The sequence below is a fragment of the Procambarus clarkii genome, chromosome 20, assembly GCF_040958095.1.
Source record: "Procambarus clarkii isolate CNS0578487 chromosome 20, FALCON_Pclarkii_2.0, whole genome shotgun sequence".
NCBI classification, from domain to species: Eukaryota; Metazoa; Arthropoda; class Malacostraca; order Decapoda; family Cambaridae; genus Procambarus; species Procambarus clarkii.
Genome location: NC_091169.1, coordinates 35924543 through 35946945, shown reverse-complemented (window position 1 = coordinate 35946945; position 22403 = coordinate 35924543). Strand labels below are relative to the sequence as shown.

The window sequence follows — 22403 nt, the reverse complement described above, 5'->3', positions numbered from 1 at the left end:
GCCCCCCAGGACGACCTTGGCCGCCGCTGGCGCCCCCCAGGACGACCTTGGCCGCCGCTGGCGCCCCCCAGGACGACCTTGGCCGCCGCTGGCGCCCCCCAGGACGACCTTGGCCGCCGCTGGCGCCCCCCAGGACGACCTTGGCCGCCGCTGGCGCCCCCCAGGACGACCTTGGCCGCCGCTGGCGCCCCCCAGGACGACCTTGGCCGCCGCTGGCGCCCCCCAGGACGACCTTGGCCGCCGCTGGCGCCCCCCAGGACGACCCTGGCCGCCGGAGACGACCCCCCAGGACGACCTTGGCCGCCGCTGGCGCCCCCCAGGACGACCTTGGCCGTCGGAGACGACCCCCCAGGACGACCCTGGCCGCCGGAGACGACCCCCCAGGACGACCTTGTGGTGGACGGAATGGTTCCAGCGACGACTTGCAGGTTAAGGTACCAAGGGACGACGAAGACGCCGCCCTCAGGAGTCGTCCCAAGACTTGACATTCCACCCAGACAACGCGGGCTTCCACGAAGGTGGCTCCGGCGGCCAGCGGCCGTGCCACACCTACACCAATTCACGGCCACTTTCCTCTCCTGCATCCTCCCCTCCCTTTTACCTCCCTCCCACCAACTCTTTCCTCTCTCAAACGCTTGCTTGCTTCTTGGAAGAGTGTCTCCCTCTCTCTCCCTGCCTCCTACCTTGCTCCCTCTACCCACACCATCTCGTTCCTTTTTTCTCTCCTTGTCCTCAGTTCTCGCTAACTCGTAGTGTGTAGGGCATTGTACCTCTAAATAATGGCTTCACCACTCTCATGGTGTCTCTCTCCACAACTCTCTCCAGCCTTCACCTCCAGCCCCACACAACCTCCACCTCCAACCCTTACTGGCTTGGAACAGGTGTGTTGTAGAGAATGGAGTAACTGGTAGAGAATAGCGAGAGGGAGGAAGGAGGTGAGCACGTGAGTCAGGGGACGGAGGAGAGTGGCAGAGGATGGGGCCTGGGATGGGGCCAAGGTGAGGGTAGGAGAGAAGGTGAGAGGATGGGCAGGGATCGAGGCATGGCAGGGAGAATAATGATATACAAAGCACAACGCAATTGCCCGGAACGCTGTGCGTACTAGTGGCTTTAGGTATTGTATGTACTAGCTCTATCTATATATCCAACATTATGTGTGTGCAACTCTTCATCAATGTATGTACTTTTACCTAAATAAAAATTTGAATTTGAATTTTGAACGCAGCAAGGATCAACCAGGGCAATACTGGGCTAAGGCGGACAGAGAGACAGATGGGATAAATTGGGAGGGAGGGAGGGGAGGGAGAGGCGAGAAAGCACAGTAGAGACTGCAAGCATTTCCTGGAAAGATTGACGCCTTACATCCAGGATAGGGGCCGAGCTGGGACGCCACGACCGCCGCCGCCGAGGGAGTCCCTCAAGGATAGGTCTAACCAATGGCCTAACCACGTGAGTAGAAGCCAACACGTGTTTCTGGATGCTAGGAAATTATCAAGACAATATTCTGCACAAAAGACGACTGCAGACAACTCCAAGATCTTGTCGGGCTGCAGAGTTGGGCAGAGAAATGACTCCTAGAATTCAACACCAGTAAGTGTACATTGAGAGAAAACTATCAGGAAGACACGCCACAATCAAGGAGGAACCACCTACCCAAATCAAGGAAAATTATCTTTAACATATACAACACCAAGTTCTATCCTGGAAGCGCATTAATATGATAACATCAACATATTCTAACCTGATGAACATAGGAACAGGATTCAGGGCACTAAACCACCTACATGAGACCACTTCATGCATATGCAACACCAACAACACACGAGACTTAAAAAACGATTAGTTTGTAGCGAGGTTAAACTCATATCAATGCAAAATGAGGTATTAATAAGGACTGGAGGAACTCCACATCCATTCATCTATCTCTGATATTCTAGCAAGAGAGAGACGACACAAAATATTTAGGGATACTAACAGGATTGACAGTAGGAAATGTTCCCAATGAATACAACGAAATATAAGTTCCTCATCTGGAGTAAGTATAAAACTTACAGTGAACTACAGGAAGAGGTAGTTGAAGCAGATTCCATAGACAAGTGTAATATTATACATGACAGACATGTATAGGGTCTATACATGTGTTTATGGAGGGATGCGGGAGATCTCGCATATATGTATGTATGTATGTATGTGTGTATGTGTGTGTGTGTGTGTGTGTGTGTGTGTGTGTGTGTGTGTGTGTGTGTGTGTGTGTGTGTGTGTGTGTGTGTGTGTGTGTGTGTGTATGTGTGTGTGTTTACTAGTTGTGTTTTTACGGGGGTTGAGCTTTGCTCTTTCGGCCCGCCTCTCAACTGTCAATCAACTGTTTACTAACTACTTTTTTTTTTCCACACCACACACACACACACACACACCCCAGGAAGCAGCCCGTGACAGCTGACTAACTCCCAGGTACCTATTTACTGCTAGGTAACAGGGGCATTCAGGGTGAAAGAAACTTTGCCCATTTGTTTCTGCCTCGTGCGGGAATCGAACCCGCGCCACAGAATTACGAATCCTGCGCGCTATCCACCAGACTACGAGGCCTCTGTGTGTGTGTGTGTGTGTGTGTGTATTATATATATATATATATATATATATATATATATATATATATATATATATATATATATATATATATATATATATATATATATATATATATATATATATATATATATATAATGTGTGTGTGTGTCGTACAGTACAGGGTACACCTGTACATCTCTTGCATGCCACCACGTCGTGTACCCGACTACGTACACTCCCCCTCCCACCCCACCCCCACCCCACACCCCCAACCCCACCCTACTCCCCCTCACACCCCTACCATCCTCCCGGACCCAATACTAATCGCGGTTCATTTAGCCGCTCACATAACCTCTCCAATGTCCACTACATCAATAATTGTACTTTCTCCCATGGCGGAAGTGGAGGAGGAGGTGGTGGGAGGGGAGGAAATGCATGGGTCCTCACGCGACGCTCACAAGATAAGTTGATTACCCCGTCACCATGACTCCAGGTGTCCTCACGCCTGCCAACTACTCCTTCATTTTCCACAAACAGCCTCGTTTCCAACCCATTAGTGATTAAGTATGACCAAAAGTAAACTATTTCAACAGTATTCAGAAAAAAATATTGTAGGAAACTAGCTTTCGGAAATAACTTATTTCGACTTTTAAGGAATAAGTTAAAGGAAAGGTGGCAACGGTGCAGCATCCAATGACTAAGGCGATGGGAGCGCGAGAAGAGTGACGTCACGCGCTTGCGTCACACAGGTGAGGTGATCCCTCTGCCATGATGACGGCGCCGCTCCTCGCTGGTCATCTTAATGACGACCTTCAGTGGTATGGGCCGCAAGGTTGTGGGTCGGGGTCTGGGGCTCGTATGGTCGGCCACACCCCCTGCCACCCCTCCACAATGAGCCACAGAGATATTAGAAAGAACTTTTTTTTAGTGTCAGAGTGGTTGACAAATGGAATGCATTAGGGAGTGATGTGGTGGAGGCTGACTCCATACACAGTTTCAAGTGTAGATATGATAGAGCCCAATAGGCTCGGGAATCTGTACACCTGTTGATTGACGGTTGAGAGGCGGGACCAAAGAGCCAGAGCTCAACCCCCACAAACACGACTAGGTGAGTACAAGGCCCAGGCTCTACGCCGACCACTGGACCACATTGGTCTACAGTACCCACATTTTCCATTGGAAAGGTGGCCTGACAGCTGAGTAAACAGCGCCTCGGATTCGTAATCCTGAGGTTCCGGGTTCGATCCCCGGTGGAGGCAGAAACAAATGGGCAGTCTTTCACCCTGATGCCCCTGTTCACCTAGCAGTAAATAGGTACCTGGGAGTTAGAAAGCTGCTACGGGCTGCTTCCTGGGGGTGTGTAACAAAGAGGCCTGGTCGAGGACCGGGCCGCGGGGACGCTAAGCCCCGAAATCATCTCAAGATAGATGGGAGTTACCGTGACGAGGGGCAGGCCTCCCTAACGACCCTTTAATGACCACTGACGTGTGCCCAGACAAGCCATAATACCCACCATAATTACCCACAATACCCACAATGGTCCAATAAGTGTATAGAACCAATATTTTCAAATCAGGAACTGCAGAACTATGGTAAATGGAACTAATGTACACTAAGACATGTGACTAAGATGTGTAAACATCAAGAATGCTTCACGAGAAGTGGCAGATGTGAAGACCGGACCACGACCAGCTGGAGGCGCCAGCAGCCAGATCAAGCCAAGTGGGCCAGTTTTGCTTTTCTGGCTGTCAGATGTGAGAGAATCATCAGGGGGGGAACCGATGGTTTGATGAAGATTAAGCCACCCAAGAGGTGGCACGGGCATGAATAGCCCGCAAGGGAAAAAGCGACAAGCCATTACGACTATATAGCACTTGGAATTGCTCAGGATAAGGATTAGGGAGACGACAGGGAAGGGTAAGAATGGTGCCCAACCACTTGTGGACGGTCGGGGAGTGAACGCCGACCTGCATGAAGGGAGACCGTCGCTCTACCGTCCAGCCCAAGATATGAGGTCAGAGCAATAGGTAATTTTGTGACCTTCCTGAGGATGACGATAAGCGCGCGCCTGTGACGTCAACCAAACATTTATTAGGTTAATGAGATGCAAGATGCCGAGGAAGGTTGAGGTTGCATCACCTCTAGTGATGCAACCTCCACACCTCCTGTCCCTGCTTGACGCCACTCCTCATATCTTCCTTACTCTCAACTTCATCAAAACAAATTGTAAATATTGTTTCAACAGTAACCGAAATATTAGTGCGGGGGAGAGGGGAGAGGGGGGGGGGGGGTGGTGCCAACACGACAGGTGGAGGGGGGGTGCCAACACGACAGGTGGAGGGGGGGGGGTGCCAACACGACAGGTGGAGGGGGGGGGTGCCAACACGACAGGTGGAGGGGGGTGTGCCAACACGACAGGTGGAGGGGGGTGTGCCAACACGACAGGTGGAGGGGGGGTGCCAACACGACAGGTAGAGGGGGGGGTGCCAACACGACAGGTAGAGGGGGGGGTGCCAACACGACAGGTAGAGGGGGGGTGCCAACACGACAGGTAGAGGGGGGGGTGCCAACACGACAGGTAGAGGGGGGGGTGCCAACACGACAGGTAGAGGGGGTGCCAACACGACAGGTAGAGGGGGGTGCCAACACGACAGGTAGAGGGGGGGTGCCAACACGACAGGTAGAGGGGGGGTGCCAACACGACAGGTAGAGGGGGGGTGCCAACACGACAGGTAGAGGGGGGGTGCCAACACGACAGGTAGAGGGGGGGTGCCAACACGACAGGTAGAGGGGGGGTGCCAACACGACAGGTAGAGGGGGGTGCCAACACGACAGGTAGAGGGGGGGGTGCCAACACGACAGGTAGAGGGGGGGTGCCAACACGACAGGTAGAGGGGGGTGCCAACACGACAGGTAGAGGGGGGGTGCCAACACGACAGGTAGAGGGGGGGTGCCAACACGACAGGTAGAGGGGGTGCCAACACGACAGGTAGAGGGGGGTGCCAACACGACAGGTAGAGGGGGGTGCCAACACGACAGGTAGAGGGGGGGTGCCAACACGACAGGTAGAGGGGGGGGTGCCAACACGACAGGTAGAGGGGGGGTGCCAACACGACAGGTAGAGGGGGGGTGCCAACACGACAGGTAGAGGGGGGTGCCAACACGACAGGTAGAGGGGGGGGGTGCCAACACGACAGGTAGAGGGGGGGGGTGCCAACACGACAGGTAGAGGGGGGGGTGCCAACACGACAGGTAGAGGGGGGGGGGTGCCAACACGACAGGTAGAGGGGGGTGTGCCAACACGGAAATGACCTCCTTTCATTACCAGAGTAGTGAACCGAGGTGATTGAGGTGGTTAGACAATAAGGAATACCAGCACTATGTGTGTCTACGGCACGCCTCAGACCCGTGCTTGTGGGCACGGCAGCACCCCCCCCCCTATGATCGTGCTTGTGGGCACGGCAGCACCCCTCCCCCAACCATGACCGTGCTTGTGGGCACGGCAGCACCCCCCCCCCCCATGACCGTGCTTGTGGGCACGGCAGCACCCCTCCCCCCATGACTCAGGACTGGTGGTGCCGCCGGAACCGCGTCATCCTGCAGCTTATCAAGAATCCGGGGAGGAATCCGACGTTTCCACGAAGACCAACACGCGGCTTCACTTTTCTAGTCGGGCTTTCCCCCCACTGTCTTAATTATTAATAGTACCGCTCGCTCTGTTTACTCCAGCCCTTTCCCTTAGTGTCCCCCTCCCCTTTCCCCTTGTGCCACCACCACAACCACTCCTATCTTCCCTTCCTTCCTCTGTGTACATACACTTCAAGAGCCGACTCCTGGATATAGCTAATATCTAATGTATACCTACTGGTCGAACGGTGGGATACTCCAAGTGGGTATACTGACCCTCCAGAGATTATTGTGGCGCCAACCCAACGCCAGACCCAATCCTTGCTTGTCGTTGACCAATCCACACACTAGAAGGTGATGGGACAACGACGTTTCGGTCCGTCCTGGACCATTCTCAAGTCGATTGTCGACTCGAGAATGGTCCAGGACGGACCGAAACGTCGTCGTCCCTCCATTGTCTAGTGTGTGGATTGGTCAACATACTTCAGCCATGTTATTGTGACTCATGGCCTGCATGTCGTGGTGCACGTGAGTGGTGCCGCCGCGTCTGCCGGGGCTCACGGTGATAACGCTCACACTCTCCCTCCGTGGCAGCCACAACAAGTACCCTCCCCCCCCTCTCCCTCCCTCGCCGGATGCACACACACACACGGCACCAAAATACATGTGCAAACGCTTGAAAATGCTACAGCAGACTTCACGGGACTAAGACAGACAAAGAAAGCACCAGAAAAAAACCGCGTATATCAATAAAAAGAGAGCGAGAGAGCCTCGTCTCCAATAACAACAGGACAGAGCCTGAGGGGTGCAAGAGGTAGGAGCGCGCCTCGACATGAAAGGCTGGCAAGCATAACTAAGCTTGAGTCACTACAGGGGGAATAAGCTGCTAGTCCGCGGGCCTCATTACCAAACACTCTGAATGTTAAGTGACCTCCCTGACGCGAGCACACCCCCCCCCCCGCCCCTCCTCCTTCCTCACCCAATCTACAGAATAAAATAATTTATTCATAAAGATATACACGGGAAATCTGAAAAGGAAACGAGCAAATTTTGCTCCTTGAGTCTCAACACCCTGGACAACACCATTTACCACCATCAACACCCTGGACAACACCATTTACCACCATCAACACCCTGGACAACACCATTTACCACCATCAACACCCTGGACAACACCATTTACCACCATCAACACCCTGGACAACACCATTTACCAGCATCAACACCCTGGACCACACGACCAACACTGCCGACATTTACCCCAACACCGTGAACCTGGCACGCCAGTTGACACACTAGCCCAACAGCACAATCACATGAACATTGCTGCCACTTAAGACCCTGCTGAACGAGCCTCCAGCCTCAACCCCCGGCCAGCCTTTCTCCGGGCCAAGCGCACCCCATCCAGGCAACACAAGACCGTCCTGCCCAACACGTACACAGTGAAGTGTAAAGGAAATGCTATGCGCATTAGTGGCTTTAGGTATTGTATGTACTACCTCTATCTAGAAATCCAACATTATGTTTATAAATCATCATCTATGTATGTACTTTTACCCGAATAAAAATTTGAATTTTGAATTTGAATCTGAAGTGTTGTAACGGCAGCAGTACAGAACAGCCACAGTTAGAGCGGCGGAGCGTCGCGCCAATTAGCCAATTGGTCAATCAAAACTCGCACCTCAGTCGGGCCGTAACCAAGGGGCCTGGTCAGCTGTGATCAACGGTGAAGGTGGTCACGAGTCATGATGCTGCCATGCTAATCTAATGCTAGGAAACAATCCTACTTGAAGACGGTCAGGTAGTCGCCCCTCCCCCCCACCATCCTGGCACGAGACTATATATAATCGCAATTCACTATTGAAAGTGAAGTTAACAGCAATAGTCTGGCCTCCACCCTCGAACACACTTTCTTATAGATATAGACATCTGTAGGCGTCTAGGGCAAGGGTAGGGGGTGTCTAGGGCAGCGGGGGCCGTGTCCAGGGCAAACGGGGCGTGTCTAGGGCAGGGGGGGCGTGTCTAGGGCAGGGGGGGCGTGTCTAGGGCAGGGGGGGCGTGTCTAGGGCAGGGGGGGCGTGTCTAGGGCAGGGGGGGCCGTGTCTAGGGCAGGGGGGGGGCGTGTCTAGGGCAGGGATCACCGTGGGCGGGTCCTGGAGACAACACCCTCCCCATCTAACAATTACACCCACCTAGCACACAGCACATTTGGTATAGCCAGCATATATGGTATACCCTTTCCCTCCTCCCTCGCACCTGCTCATATATGGCCGTCACCTGAAGGATACACATTTTGGGTATAAAATATATAAAGTTCACTCCATCATCCTCCAAGGGGGCCAGATTTACGAAGCAGCTACGCAAGCACTTACGAACCTGTACATCTTTTCTCAACCTTTGGTGGCTTTGTTTACAATTATTAAACAGTTAATGAGCTCCGAAGCAACAGGAGGCTGTTTATACCAATAACAGTTGATTGACATGTTTTCATGCTTGTAAACTGTTTAATAAATGTAAACAAATCCGTCAAAGATTGAGGAAAGATGTACATGTTCGTAGGTACTTGTGTAACCGTTTCGTGAACCTGGCACTAAATTGACAGCTGATTTGCATTTACGTCGATACTAAATAACATCCACCAAGGGGAGTAACTCGCGCCTCACGTCTTACTGATGCTCAGATGATCGTCATTATGACCCAATCAGTTCCGCTGTGTTCAACCACGTGTTCAAGGGGCCAGGGGGATGGGAAGGGGGGTGGGGTAAAGAGAAGGGGGGCTGGGAGGGGGAGCGGCGGTAACACCAACACATCAACAATCAGTAAACAAATGAGCCACAGAAACTATCATTTTGTTTCAGGGTGGCGTCAAGAGGTCAAAGTGGAGGTAAACTCCATTCACACGCTCAAATAGGTTCTGGAACCTATACATCAGTCTATTAAATATTAATTATTATTAACATCTTTATTGACAAAATTAATTACAATTTTGCCTAATCTGAGGATTTTGATAAAGTCTTATTGAAGTGAGGATAATGCTGGTATTCACTGTCACGCAGGACAGAGGGTCAGGCATATTAAGAGACGGGACTCTAGAGTAGCAGCTCAGCCCTCTAATAGTACCTATAGCGACTATTTCGGCCAAAATACCAATATGTAGTGACGGTCCACTAGTAAACAGCTTTTTGTACTATTTGTTTTATAGTCTGGAAAGAATATAGCTAAAACAAAGCCGATATCCCTAGGCCTAGCATCTTCAGATGATTTCGGGGCTTAGCGTCCCCGCGGCCCGGTCCTCGACCAGGTCTCCTTTTTGTTACACCCCCCCCCCTTCCTAGGAAGCAGCCCGTAGCAGCTGTCTAACTTCCAAGTACCTATTTACTGCTAGGTAACAGGCGCATCAAGATGGAAGAAACTGCCCATTTGTTTCCGCCTCCACCGGGGGTCGAACCTGGATCCTCAGGACTACGAATCCGAAGCGCTGTCCACTCAGCTGTCAGTCCCTACTAGTATTGCATATATTTACTCTATTAGCCCCAAAATAACGGGTATTCGGTTAAAGTTAGGTCTTATGTGGCTGTTTAAAAAAATAAAAAAAATCTGGTTTGTCCAATTTCAATAATACAAAAGTCAACTTTCACAACTTATAGTAAATATTGGGGTGTAAATTACCAATAAGTAGCATCCTTTTAGAAGCATGGGATAGTTTGTATCAGTACCGCTAGAGATATGGGATGGTACTGAAAGAGGTCATCTCCACTGTGTGCCTCCACCCACCACTCTCTATGACATAACGTAGAATGGCCATAAATAATTTGGACAGAGTTAGATGGGTGGATTGTCACACACTCACACAACCCCCCACATACACTCACACAACCCCCCCCCCCACACACACACAATCCCCCACATACACTCACACAACCCCCCACATACACTCACACAACCCCCCACATACACTCACACAACCCCCCACATACACTCACACAACCCCCCACATACACTCACACAACCCCCCACATACACTCACACAACCCCCCACATACACTCACACAACCCCCCACATACACTCACACAACCCCCCACATACACTCACACAACCCCCCACATACACTCACACAACCCCCCCCCCCCCCCACACACACACACACACAACCCAGCTGGTCCCTGAACGATTCGTGGCATTGTGTCGCCCAAAACTAAACCATTTCCCTCGACAATAATTGAAGACTTTGGGCGCCGTGGAGAGAAAGGGGGGGGGGGGGGGGAAAGAGAACTGCTGCATGGGTGACAGCTTCTCTCCCGTATCTACCTACCCTGACTTTGCGCCCTGGACCGAAAACCAGAGCGCCACTCCATAGCCTCCCGAGACTGACGGATGCATACTACCCAAGTGTGTGTGTAGACTATACTATAGAGTCGTAATGGCTCGGCGCTTTCTTCCCTCCTGATAATTGTCTCCCTCTGTCGTAAACCTCTTGCATAATCTTGGGTTATATCCGATCATATCTAAATATGCTGACGACGATTCACTATAACGTGGCCGATGATTTGTTTGTAATTGCAGAATTGTCACCTAACCCACATACCTGACACCCACACCTCTGACATCTGGCTCGAGTGTCAGCTGCGCGGCCTGGGTGTCAGTTCTAGATATGTTAACACTTATTTCCTGGTACTCGTTTTGGAAGTCTTGCACAACAGGTGAAAAATGTTTTGACAAGTGCCGCCTTCCCTTCCTCTACAGTGTACCCAAAGTTCTCTTAATTTGGTATAATCGGTGAAAACAGTAATATCGTCGATTGATATTGATATATATTGCATGACCGTCTTCTTCAGCCATTGGGACCAACTCTCCTGTGTGCCTTACCGGACACAATGACAGTACAGGGATATCTAATCCGGAATGACACGTTTGTGATAAACTTGCGTTCCTTCTGTCCATAGTATCCGGTCTTCGTACTGTTCATCTGATCGATACCAGCATTAATACCAAGTTGAAGGTGAACATGAGTCCAGAACGTTACTGCCAGTCACTTTCCGGTGGTCGGGATAGAACATGAACCCAAAATCCCCGGTTGACTTGTCGTCCCCCTCATTCACGTCATATTGTAACTGGTGTGGCACCTCTTGCATGATTGACTTTACACATTATGAACCTTGTTTAACCGGATAAGAACATAAGAATAAACGTAATAGCACAATGCCTATTGGCCCACACGAGGCAGCTCCTATTTATAACCACCCAATCATACTCGTATATATGTCCAACCCACGTCTGAAACAATCACGGGACCCCACCTCCACAGTGGGGATAAGAAACTTTAGTGCCTTAACTTGCAATAGTAGGCTTGTCGGCCGTAAGTAAGATCAAGGTTCTCTAAAAGGTTTTTCTCACTATTCTTCAAACCAAGTGTCAGCTTAGCAGCTTGAGCTAAGGCCTGTCATCGCCTTCCTCGGCCTCCGAGTCTGGGGCCAGATTCACGAAGCAGTTAGGCAAGTACTTACGAACGTGTACATCTTTCCTCAATCTTTGACGGCTTTGGTTACATTTATTAAACAGTATACAAGCATTAAAACTTGCCAATCAACTATTGTTATTGTTATAAACAGCCTCCTGGTGCTTCGGAACTCATTAACTGTTTAATAATTGTAAACAAAACCGCCAAAGATTGAGAAAGATGGACAGGTTCATAAGTACTTGCGTAACTTCTTCGTGAATCTGGCCCCTGGTACAATGCACACAGTGCAGTCGGCCTAGCTACGTCTCCTCAAAATCTTGCTTCACATTCACCTGAGAGAACTGTGTCTCCTTACAGGGCACTGTTATCCTAAACATTTGATTTAACTCTCCGGTTGGTGGCGTCGTTCATATATGGCTCATAGACTCACCACACACTGAGGCCCCTTTTATGGGCAGTAACACAAACATTCTACTTCCCACCTCAAACTTCCTGACCTCGGCCGTGTGGTCCTCCCACTGGGCCATGCCAAGTGCTGCCTATACAACGGTACCACCTAACCTATTAGACTATATGTGTACTTCACCTGCCTGATTACCTCCTTCCTCTCTACTAGATCCTCCTAAATACACTTATCGAACAGCCTACAGTTTATAAACAGACAAAGAATCTATATTAATACATTTGGCGATCGGCCGTTGGAAATGGAAGGGCTAAGACTTGCAGCTCGACTATTAAAACTTTAAGATTTTAGCGTGTAGGAGTGGACACGTGTGTGACAGTATGGAGGCGACACCTGGCGTGTCGACACTACCTGTAGTGTGTCGCGTCGACATTCCTGGCCCAGCTGGACACGCTCATAAATACTGTCAAGTAGTGTCCTCCCCCGCGATAGCAGCCACATTAGTAAGGACTGACGGTTTAAATGCGCGCTCAGCACACTGTCTATATCCTTTCACCACCAAAGATCACTTTCACTAACCATCTACCACTTATGGGCTACTCATGCCCGTGCCGCCTCTTGTGGTGGTTTAATATGCATCAATCAATCAATCATTGCTAGCCGAGAATAGTGTTGACCTGAGTTGCAAGTTGAGCGATCTGGGCTGGTGCCGCCTTGACACCCACTGGTGTCAACACGTCCAGGGAGTGAGAGGGAGGAAGAATGCGTCGTAAATATCGACAGCGGTGGAAGAGCAGAGGCTTGTGACAGTATTTATGGAGGAGAGTTTCAGGGGGGTGGGGGGGGGGCCTTTGGTAATGTAAAGTCATGTTGACCCCAGGTCAAGGGGTTGCTGGAGGAGACTGGGCCAGTACCCACCACCTGGCCATGGCCCACCAGGTAGCCTAACATGGTGGCAGAAGGTTTATTACACACGACGCAGGTCCGGCACCCTGCCCTAGATACCGTTAAGGCAGGAACGGCGTAATATCCCCGGCTGACGTCTGGCACAGGATCTGCGTAAGGGACCTGCGGCATGTCCAACAGGATATCGGCGACAAAGAGCCATCGGCCAACGACTCCTTCGCTTCCCTCCGGCCCAGGTCAAGCCGCCGGCGCAACTCGCCTGCTCTGGGAATCCCACTCTTATCAACAGGGCATAAATCCATGTACTGGTGGGTGGAGGCGGCACAGGAATACCCTTGACTGACGCAGTTACTGTGGATCACACCCAGAGTAGCCAGACAACCCAAAAACCTCCTGATAGTTTACTATATTCATGAACCTCTGAAGGTGTGCTTACCACCCTCGACGCTACGCAATACGCTCCTAGCAGCTGAAATATCACTATCACAGATAAGCTCACAGGCACACACACACCTGCAGTTTTATAATCTCTGCAAATGCATTAACGCGTCTAAATGCCGTGTTAGCTATTCACAGGAGCCGACTTTCATGGGGGAGGGGGGGGGGGATCAGGGAGAGCTCAGATACGTTAAGGACTAGAGCCTTCCCCCCCCCCCTGCCCCACACGCCCACAATGAGCCCTGACCTCACGTCACAACACCAAACATGTATTACAAATTAGGTTATTACGCGATATGTTTAGCAAACTTTTACTGTCACTCCGATGTTGCTTGGCTAGGCTACCACACCACCCCCCCCCACACACACACCACACCGGAGCTAACCAGCTGGGACGGCCCAAAAGAGTGCTGCAACCCAACCTCCTAAAAGGAATGTACTTACAGTAACAATTTGACGTAAAGTTCCAATATGTGGTGATGGTCCACCAGAAACTTTAATTTGGTATTGTTGAATTTGACCAAATTAAATTTTTTTCTAACCGCAAAATATAGAGCCTAACCTCAGTACCTCTCCAAGCAACCATAGGCCTAATGCATGCAATCTTAGGTCAAATAAGTGCTACACTAGGCCTAGGAATGTTTAAGTTTGATTTTTACCTTCATATTTTCCAGTCTCCATAAAAATAATAAATACAAGGTTAACAAGATTGAGCTCTGGCTCTTTGGTCCCGCCTCTCAACCGTCAGTCAACTGGTGTACAGATTCCTGAGCCTACTGGGCTCTATCATATCTACACTTGAAACTGTGTATGGAGTCAGCCTCCACCACATCACTTCCTAATGCATTCCACCTGTTAATTACTCTGACACTGAAAAAGTTCTTTCTAATGTCCCTGTGGCTCATGTGGGAACTCAAGTTTCCACCTGTGTCCCCTTGTTCGCGTACTATCCGTGCTGAATAGTTTATCTTTATCTACCCTGTCGATTCCCCTGAGGATTTTGTAGGTAGTGATCATGTCTCCCCTTACTCTTCTGTCTTCCAGTGTCGTAAGGTGCATTTCCCGCAGCCGCAGCACAGAGAGACAGAGAGAGACAGAGAGAGAGACACAGAGACAGAGAGAGAACACGCACCGTGACGCCATCCTTGCAGTACTAACCAGAAGAGTGTGGCAACGCCCTCACAACAACGTCACCTTCCGAAGCGGATATGTTGTCCTTGACTTTGTTTATCTTTCCCAGGCCTTTGAGGGAAACTGCTCTCGTATTTACTGCCGTACTGCCGGAGGACATCTTTCACGCCCTGCATACACCACCAGGTATACAAGCACCTGCTACTTGGTTATATATACCCTCAGCATGGGGTTTAGTGGCCACAGTGCCAGCCTACGATGGGTAGGGTCACTCTCGCCCTGTAACGGCACCTTTCTCTTTTGATTGATTGAGTGATTCGTGAAGATTAAGTCACCCAACAGGTGGCACGGGCATGAATAGCCCGTAAGTGGTAGATATTTGGGGGAGTGAATCTCTTACTGCTTTTTTTTTTTTTTATTAGTATTTTTCTACCACAGACGTGGCCACACATTTACAATGCTAACCAGCATATATACATTTTCTTCTGTCCTCCATGGACAGGGTTAGAGAAGTGTTAAACATATAGTTCAAGGGTTTATTGAACACTCAACCACAGAAGGTGATTCGGTGCTTTTAAAATGCTAAGCTAACCTACATACGTAAATACATAGATACACAGATTTACGTATGCCCTACATGAAGTGTTAGATGTGTCTTTTACAGTGTCATTAATGTACATTCACAAAGGTGAAATGTAATTCTGATCACTGCTGTAACAGGTTCTTGTACACTGCCTGCGCTACGCCCCTCACACACACCATTCCCCTAAAGTCTGAGACTTTAGTAACCTACGTGTCTTTTACGACTTCCTTTCCGTCCGGGTCTCTCACCCCCCCCCCCCCCCGTCGTGGCTGATACGTCGCGTCTACCCCTCAACCCTCCCCCTTCTACCGTACAAGACAAGTCATGTACAAGTATTGCCTCACCGCTATATATAGCGACCGAGTGTCGTAATCTGTATCACATGCTCTCCCAAAAATTCTACCACTTACGGGCTATTCATGCCCGTGCAACCTCTTGGGTGGTTTAATCTTCATCAATCAATCAGTCGTATTCCGTGTTTCGCGATGCACAATAGATCTTAAACGATCTAGGTAGGGGCCTCTCACACTCATTCCTTCCTGGGGTTGGTCACTAACACGTGTTTATGGAAGACGGTCCAAGTGGCCCAACCACTTGGACTGGACGGTAGAGCAACGGTCTCACTTCATGCAGGTCGGCGTTCAATACCCGACCGTCCAAAGTGATTGGGCACCATTCCTTCCCCCGTCTCATCCCAAATCCTTATCCTAACCCCTTCCCAGTGCTATATAGTCGTAATGGCTTGGCGCTTTCTCCTCATAGTTCCCTCCCCCCTTCCACCAGAAGACTATGCTCTAAATATGGGCCTTCACGAACAAGCCACGAAGGCCTAGTTGCCACTACTAACGACAAAACCACTGTGCCAACCCAATCATTACCAATTAACCCAACACCAGACATTTCAGTATAACATTAGAAAGTTAAAAACGTACGGGCCACTTACCCAATATTCAACTTTCTGCCAGTCATTCTCCATTACCCAATGGTAGACAACATTCCAAGAAAGTGTTCTTGATTAGAGTGTCCGCGAGTGTGGAAGCGAGAGAGGACCTGACTGGATTAACAAGACTAGGAGGCAGGTGACCTGACACCAAAGTAGTGGATGAGAGAAATGACTAATTATGAGAGATATGAAAGGAATGGGGAAGACTTTATGTTATGGAAGACAAGTCCACTCCGGGCTCACCATAGCCCGTGCTACTTGGGTCTTTTGTTCCAAGTAGCTGAATCTAAAACAACCACAACTTTATGCGGTGACTGGACATAATGGTGTTAGATCCACACTTGTGTGGAGGTCCTGGTGACCGAGGATGATCCTCTCGCCTCCTATCTTGAGGTTATCTTAAGATGATTTCGGGGCTTTAGTGTCCCCGCGGCCCGGTCCTCGACCAGGCCTCCACCCCCAGGAAGCAGCCCGTGACAGCTGACACCCAGGTACCTATTTTACTGCTAGGTAACAGGGGCATAGGGTGAAAGAAACTCCGCCCATTGTTTCTCGCCGGCGTACGGGATCGAACCCGGGACCACAGGATCACAAGTCCAGCGTGCTGTCTGCTCGGCCGACCGGCTCCTACTCTTATTTCACCACTTCTTTACCTTATTCCCATGCCTCCCCTACCCTACCTATCCGTTCTCAGCCTCCCTCTAGCACCTCCTGTACACATTCTCTCCCATTCTCTACCCCCACCCCTTCCACTAACAACATTTTCCATATCCTCTACACCCGTCCTGTGCACCCCCATCTCCCCCCCCCCCCACAGACGGTCACCACGCACCAGGATGCTGGCGCCGACAACACGTTCACAAGTGTTGAGGTCTTACAGCGCGATAAACTGAATTCTGGCAATGTGATATTTTTTATAGTCACTACATGCCAGTTCAGTAACTATGTTATATGTTGCAGTGACAAAATATTTTGTGAGATTTGTGCATTTTGTCATGGGCAATTTTCGAAAAGTTGTAGCATTAAATATTATGATAGATATCGTGAGGAGACATTCACATATGGGACTAATAGAACAAGAACCCGGCAATGTGATGTTATAGTGGCCAGAATACGCCTGGGATATAGACGTATCTGGCAGCTTTCTCAAAACCCAAATGTCGAGTACACAATGTGTCAACTTTGTGAAAGAGAAAACATGCACTCTCTTGAACATTATATTGTAGAATGTTCCATACTGACTGACTTTCGCCCTCCTGGGCTAAGGTATGCTGAACTGTGTCATGGACGATATTTAGAGTTGACCAGTCATAACATTATATTGTGACGTCGTTTACAGCAATACATGGTACACCATTCTTAACTAAGTGTACCTTCCATTATACAACACTGTATGATGTATGTTAATACCACCAGTCACCAAGCGTGATGGGTCATTTTCCCAGAGACCGTACCAACGAGGTACGAATGAACGAACCATATAATATAATGAACATCCGCTGCTCAAGTATTAGTGAGCATAATTTACGGTATATGGTGTCACTTGAGCGCAAGGTGTGCTTACTATCCCAAGCGAACAATTACGAATATTGCTGGGCAGGACGATATGAATACCCATCGAATGTAGTCTATACTCCTGCAATTGTTATTGTCGTATCTTACTCCAAGAGTAAGTGGTGTATGAGACTACCCCACGTATAACAATATATCAAGTCACACACATCATTGGGTTCACGACCAAAGCCCACATTCACTCCAAAAAATCTACCACTTACGGGCTATTCATGCCCGTGCCACCTCTTGGGTGGCTTAATCTTCATCAATCACATTGGTTATCTCCTTATTAAGCTAGTACGTGTCCATGGTGAAGCAAGCGTCTTACTCTTAGGCAGTTTTTTGCATGTCTGTGGACTGGCCAGTTCCGTTACGTCTCTCAGCTTGTAGGGAGCCTCAGTGCCATCGCATCTCCCAGCACAGATACACACGAGAAACTGGATCATTGTAGATAACGGCTTCCGTATGGCAGATGTTCACAGTTACAGCCCCGCTCCTGTGCCAGGCAAGTTTACTACGGGCTCACCATAGCCCGTGCTACTTGGAACTTTTTGTTCCCAGTAGCGAATCTTAAACAACAACAACGGCAGATGTTGCTACTGCGTCTGCCTCTTCACTACCAGCCTGAGGTGCCTGTACCAGAACCAGGCGAAAACCCTTTCTTATGCACAGAAATTTTGGCATAATTAGCCCACCCCATTATTTTACTCAACCACACTACTCCACCCTTACCTATCCCCCATTCGCACAACCAGTCAACCTCCTATCCGTCAAAACTTGTCTACAATTTCAACCTTCAACCTTTCGCTCGCTTTAACGATGTCTCATCATCTATCACCACTGGGAGAGTATGCAAAGCACATCTACTCGTTATGGGGTTAGCCTCAATTTTCAATTTGCACGTCTATAATAATTAATATAAATAATATATAATAAACAAATGAACAAATCCACAAGGGCAGTGACGAGGATTCGAACCTGCGTCTGGGAGCATCCCAGACACTGCCTTAATCGACTGAGCTACGACAGGGTAAAATAAATAAATGTTTATTCAGGTAAGGTACATACATACAAGAGATTTTACAAAATTTGATAGATTTATAGATAGAGCTAGTACATACAATGCCTAAAGCCAATTATATTCGAAATTATATATTATAAATATATTAAGAAATTATATTCACCATTAATTGCGAGTATCTCCCCCCCCCTCTCACAAACTATTTTGTACATGACAATTATTAGAAGATTTTCCGATTTTTTGTTTATTCCTATTCTGCCGCCACTCAGCTGAACAGCCTAGTCTTTCTGTTTGTCCTCATAAGCAAAGGCATTCCATCCAGCCGCCAAACCCCCTGTTTATGAATGAAAAACGGTTTACACACGACTCTCAACTGATGACGTCCGAACACTTCCGGAACAAGTGCTTCACTGACGACCTCTGTTCGAACCACAACGCTGTAAATGCTTCATCCACGTACTACAAATACAAATAATCGCCAACAGAACCTAAACACCTAATCTAACCAATGCCTAAACATGCACAGTATGCTAATATAATATTAATTTGTATTTCCGAAAATTCCTGTTTTGAATGAACAGCATATTAAAATTCAACCCGTCCTCGACTCAAGTCCATTACATCCAGCGGTCAACCCCACAGACGCATTCATAAATTTTAACATGCTGTTCATTCAAAAAGGGAATTTTCTCAAGTATAAATTAATATTATAATATATTTGCATATTGTGTATATATAGACATAGGTTAGGTTAGGTGTTTAGGTTCTGTTGGCGATTATTTGTATTTGTAGTACGTGGGTGAAGCATTTACAGCGTTGTGATTCGAACAAAATTCGTCAGTGAAGCACTTGTTCCGGAAGTGTTCGAACGTCAGCAGTTGTGAGTCGTGTGTAAACCGTTTTTCATTCATAAACAGGGGGTTTGGCGGGTGCATGGAATCACTTTTGGATCTTTGTTTGGAGGACGGGCTGTAAAATTGACGAATGCATTTTTGGGGTCGACCGCTGGATGGAATGAACTTTGTCTGTGGACGAGTTGCTTCCTGTGCTGGAAACGTCAACAGAGCACAGGATGACTTCCATCTCATAATCGCTGCCACCACCACTACTACAACCACCACCACCACTACTACAACCACCACTACCTCAAAACTGTCATCATAGGACGAATGCCACGCCAAGCGCGTCCGGCTACGTTACTACCACCAACTGGTATGGTAGTCTAGGTACCCTTGGAAAGCATACAGCACCAACCTCTCTGGAGTAAATACACTTTATTAACCTTGTAACATGAATGAATTTGGGCGACAATATTTGAAGAATGGTTGTTGTTGTTTTAGATTCAGCTACTGGGAACCAAAAGTTCCAAGTAGCACGGGCTATGGTGAGCCAATAGTGGACTTACCTGCCACAGGAGCGGGGCTGTGACTAAGGGGGAAAAAAGTACTTCCTGATGTTGTGAGAGCCTTTATATTCCCCCTTATCTCACCTGCTCGCCAGGCCCAAGTTGTTTGTAACTTGCTTGATGGGGAAACTGCTCGACTCCTGGGAGAACATGTACTAATGTTTTGATATCTAGGCCTAGTGATGCCACTAGGCCTAGATATCAAAACTTGAGTGGATGTAGGCTTACTCTGAAGCTTGGGATTCTGTCTCTACTCTGCCAGACGTCGCCATACGTTCAGGATAGAGAGTGGGAAGAGCGTCCAATACCACTGTGGATTTAGGATTTAGGGTTTTGGGATTAAGTCCCATGTTAAAATAGGATTTGAACACGAGTATTAAGTGTCACCAAACGCGAAGGGAACACTATATCAGCTTCGCCTTTAAGTGGGCACAAACCCCACCTCGTGAGAGAGGAGTTGCGTCACTGGCAGTAACGGATATCAAGTTTGCATTACAATAGAAATGTATTTTTAACGTCTAGGGTGACGTATGTGGTGTGGTGGACGCTGGGGATCCGAGTCAAAGTCACGAGTGTGGGGACAGTGTTCTCTCTGCAGAACAAGTTCTGGGTCTTTCATGAATGTTCTATAGCGCTTCCTCTCAAGCCTTGTTTGTGTTTATACGTTCAACAGCAAGTGTTGACGGGTCCAGTGTAGACTGTTCTCTACTGGTGGTCAGTCTCACAGCTTCACCGTGATGTTTACCATTAACTGGGATAGGAAAGACCGTGTCAACTACCCATTCCTTTCCTCCCACCCACTGGGACAGGAAATACCGTGTCAACCACCTATTCCTTCCCCTCCCACCCACTGGATTATCACGGAGCGCAGGAATCGAACAGGGAGAGTCGTCCTGCTCTTTGCAATTCATCAATTGATCAGACTATTGTATCAGACACTACGGAAACGATGTCCTATGTTTTCTAAACACGGAGAGCGGAAGCTCCCAACGTCTTGAGAAGAAAAACTTGAGCTACAGGGATTAAGAGGCGTGGTTGAACTACTGAACCCTACTTATAAAAAGGGCTTGGAACCTCTGTGTCATGCAACAGGGAGGATATAGATTCTTACCGCTTTCTAGACTGGGACAGTGAAAAAAACGTGCATTGTACAAACATGGTGACTCCAGCGACATGGCGTGCACATTTATGTGAAATAACTACCTTATGTACTACCCAATATGGGGAGTTTTTCTTATCCTAAGATTCAAAAATAATAAAAAGGAAGTCATTGCTAGATGCTGCAGGCGAGGGAGGAGGACAGTGCTTGGTGTAGCAGCGGCCAGTACACACACTGTGGCTTTCCCAAAGCCTGGGTGTGGCCCGGACGCTGTCCAGCCCCGGAAAACAGCCTTACATTGACCTCTGGTGACACTCAGCCGTACGCCCGGAAAACTATCTTTCAAAGACGTCTGATGACGCTGCCTCATCCTCGAAATCGAGAGGGTCTAAGACTAGATACAGGATACGACGCCCCAAGGGGCGAGCAGGGAAGTGGAGACAGAAGTAGTAGAGGGGAGAGGAAGAAGCTGTAGGAGGAGAAAGAGAGCCAGGGCCTGACCGAGGTGCTGAACTTTTAACATGTAGAGTTAGACAAAGGTGTGGACCAGCACGAGCGGACGTGGAAGTTGAACATTAAAATGAGTCAAGACGGACGCTATTTGTTCTCACTCATCACAAGGACACTCATGAGTCAGTCGATCAAGCGTTAATAGGAGGGCCCAGGAGCTTAATATCAACCCCTTCACCCTAGACGAGTGAAACCGAGTACTCGCATGCGAACAAGATGAAATTATGGAAGTGACTGAATCAGAGAAGGCGGTCCGGGAGTTAACAACCCCGTAATATAACACACACAATAATACTACTGAAGTATGCAAAGCTACGAACATAAAATTAACTTTCATGAATCTATGGCTCGAGACCTTTGGAAGGCTGCACACGTACGTGAGACCTTCCCTGGAGCTTGCAGCCCCAGCGTGAACCCTTCAAATAAAAGTTCAAAATCAAACTAGAAAATGTGGCGCGGCAGGCAGCGAGGCTGGTGATGGAGACGGGTCGACTAACCAACAAGGGACGCCATCTCGCTATACAGATGGAACACTTATCATAATTACGACATTCTTAATGGAGTAAGATGTTAACCATTCAAGTATATTCTGCATCCCACGAGGAAGGGTACAACAAGAGGACGAGGATGGCATCTAGACGCACAGATGAATCACTGGGGTGCTAGTGAACAAGGGGAACGGGCGGCCTAGGGGGCTGTCTGCCCCCCATAGGCAGTCATCATGTCTAGGGGGCTGTCTGCCCCCCATAGGCAGTC

General features: G+C 48.9%; 1 protein-coding gene and 1 long non-coding RNA gene across 3 annotated transcripts in view; one reads left to right on the top strand and one right to left on the bottom strand.

The window, feature by feature from the left end:
* LOC123755317 (ras-responsive element-binding protein 1) overlaps positions 1-22403 on the bottom strand; it is a 122696-nt gene that overhangs the window by 25714 nt on the left and 74579 nt on the right. The window lies entirely within an intron of this gene.
* The window catches only part of LOC123755318 (uncharacterized), a 21670-nt gene continuing 13265 nt past the window's right edge, over positions 13999-22403 (top strand). Inside the window, exon 1 of the long non-coding RNA XR_011229208.1 lies at positions 13999-14718. This is a non-coding gene — a long non-coding RNA (uncharacterized lncRNA). The remainder of the gene's footprint in view (positions 14719-22403) is intronic.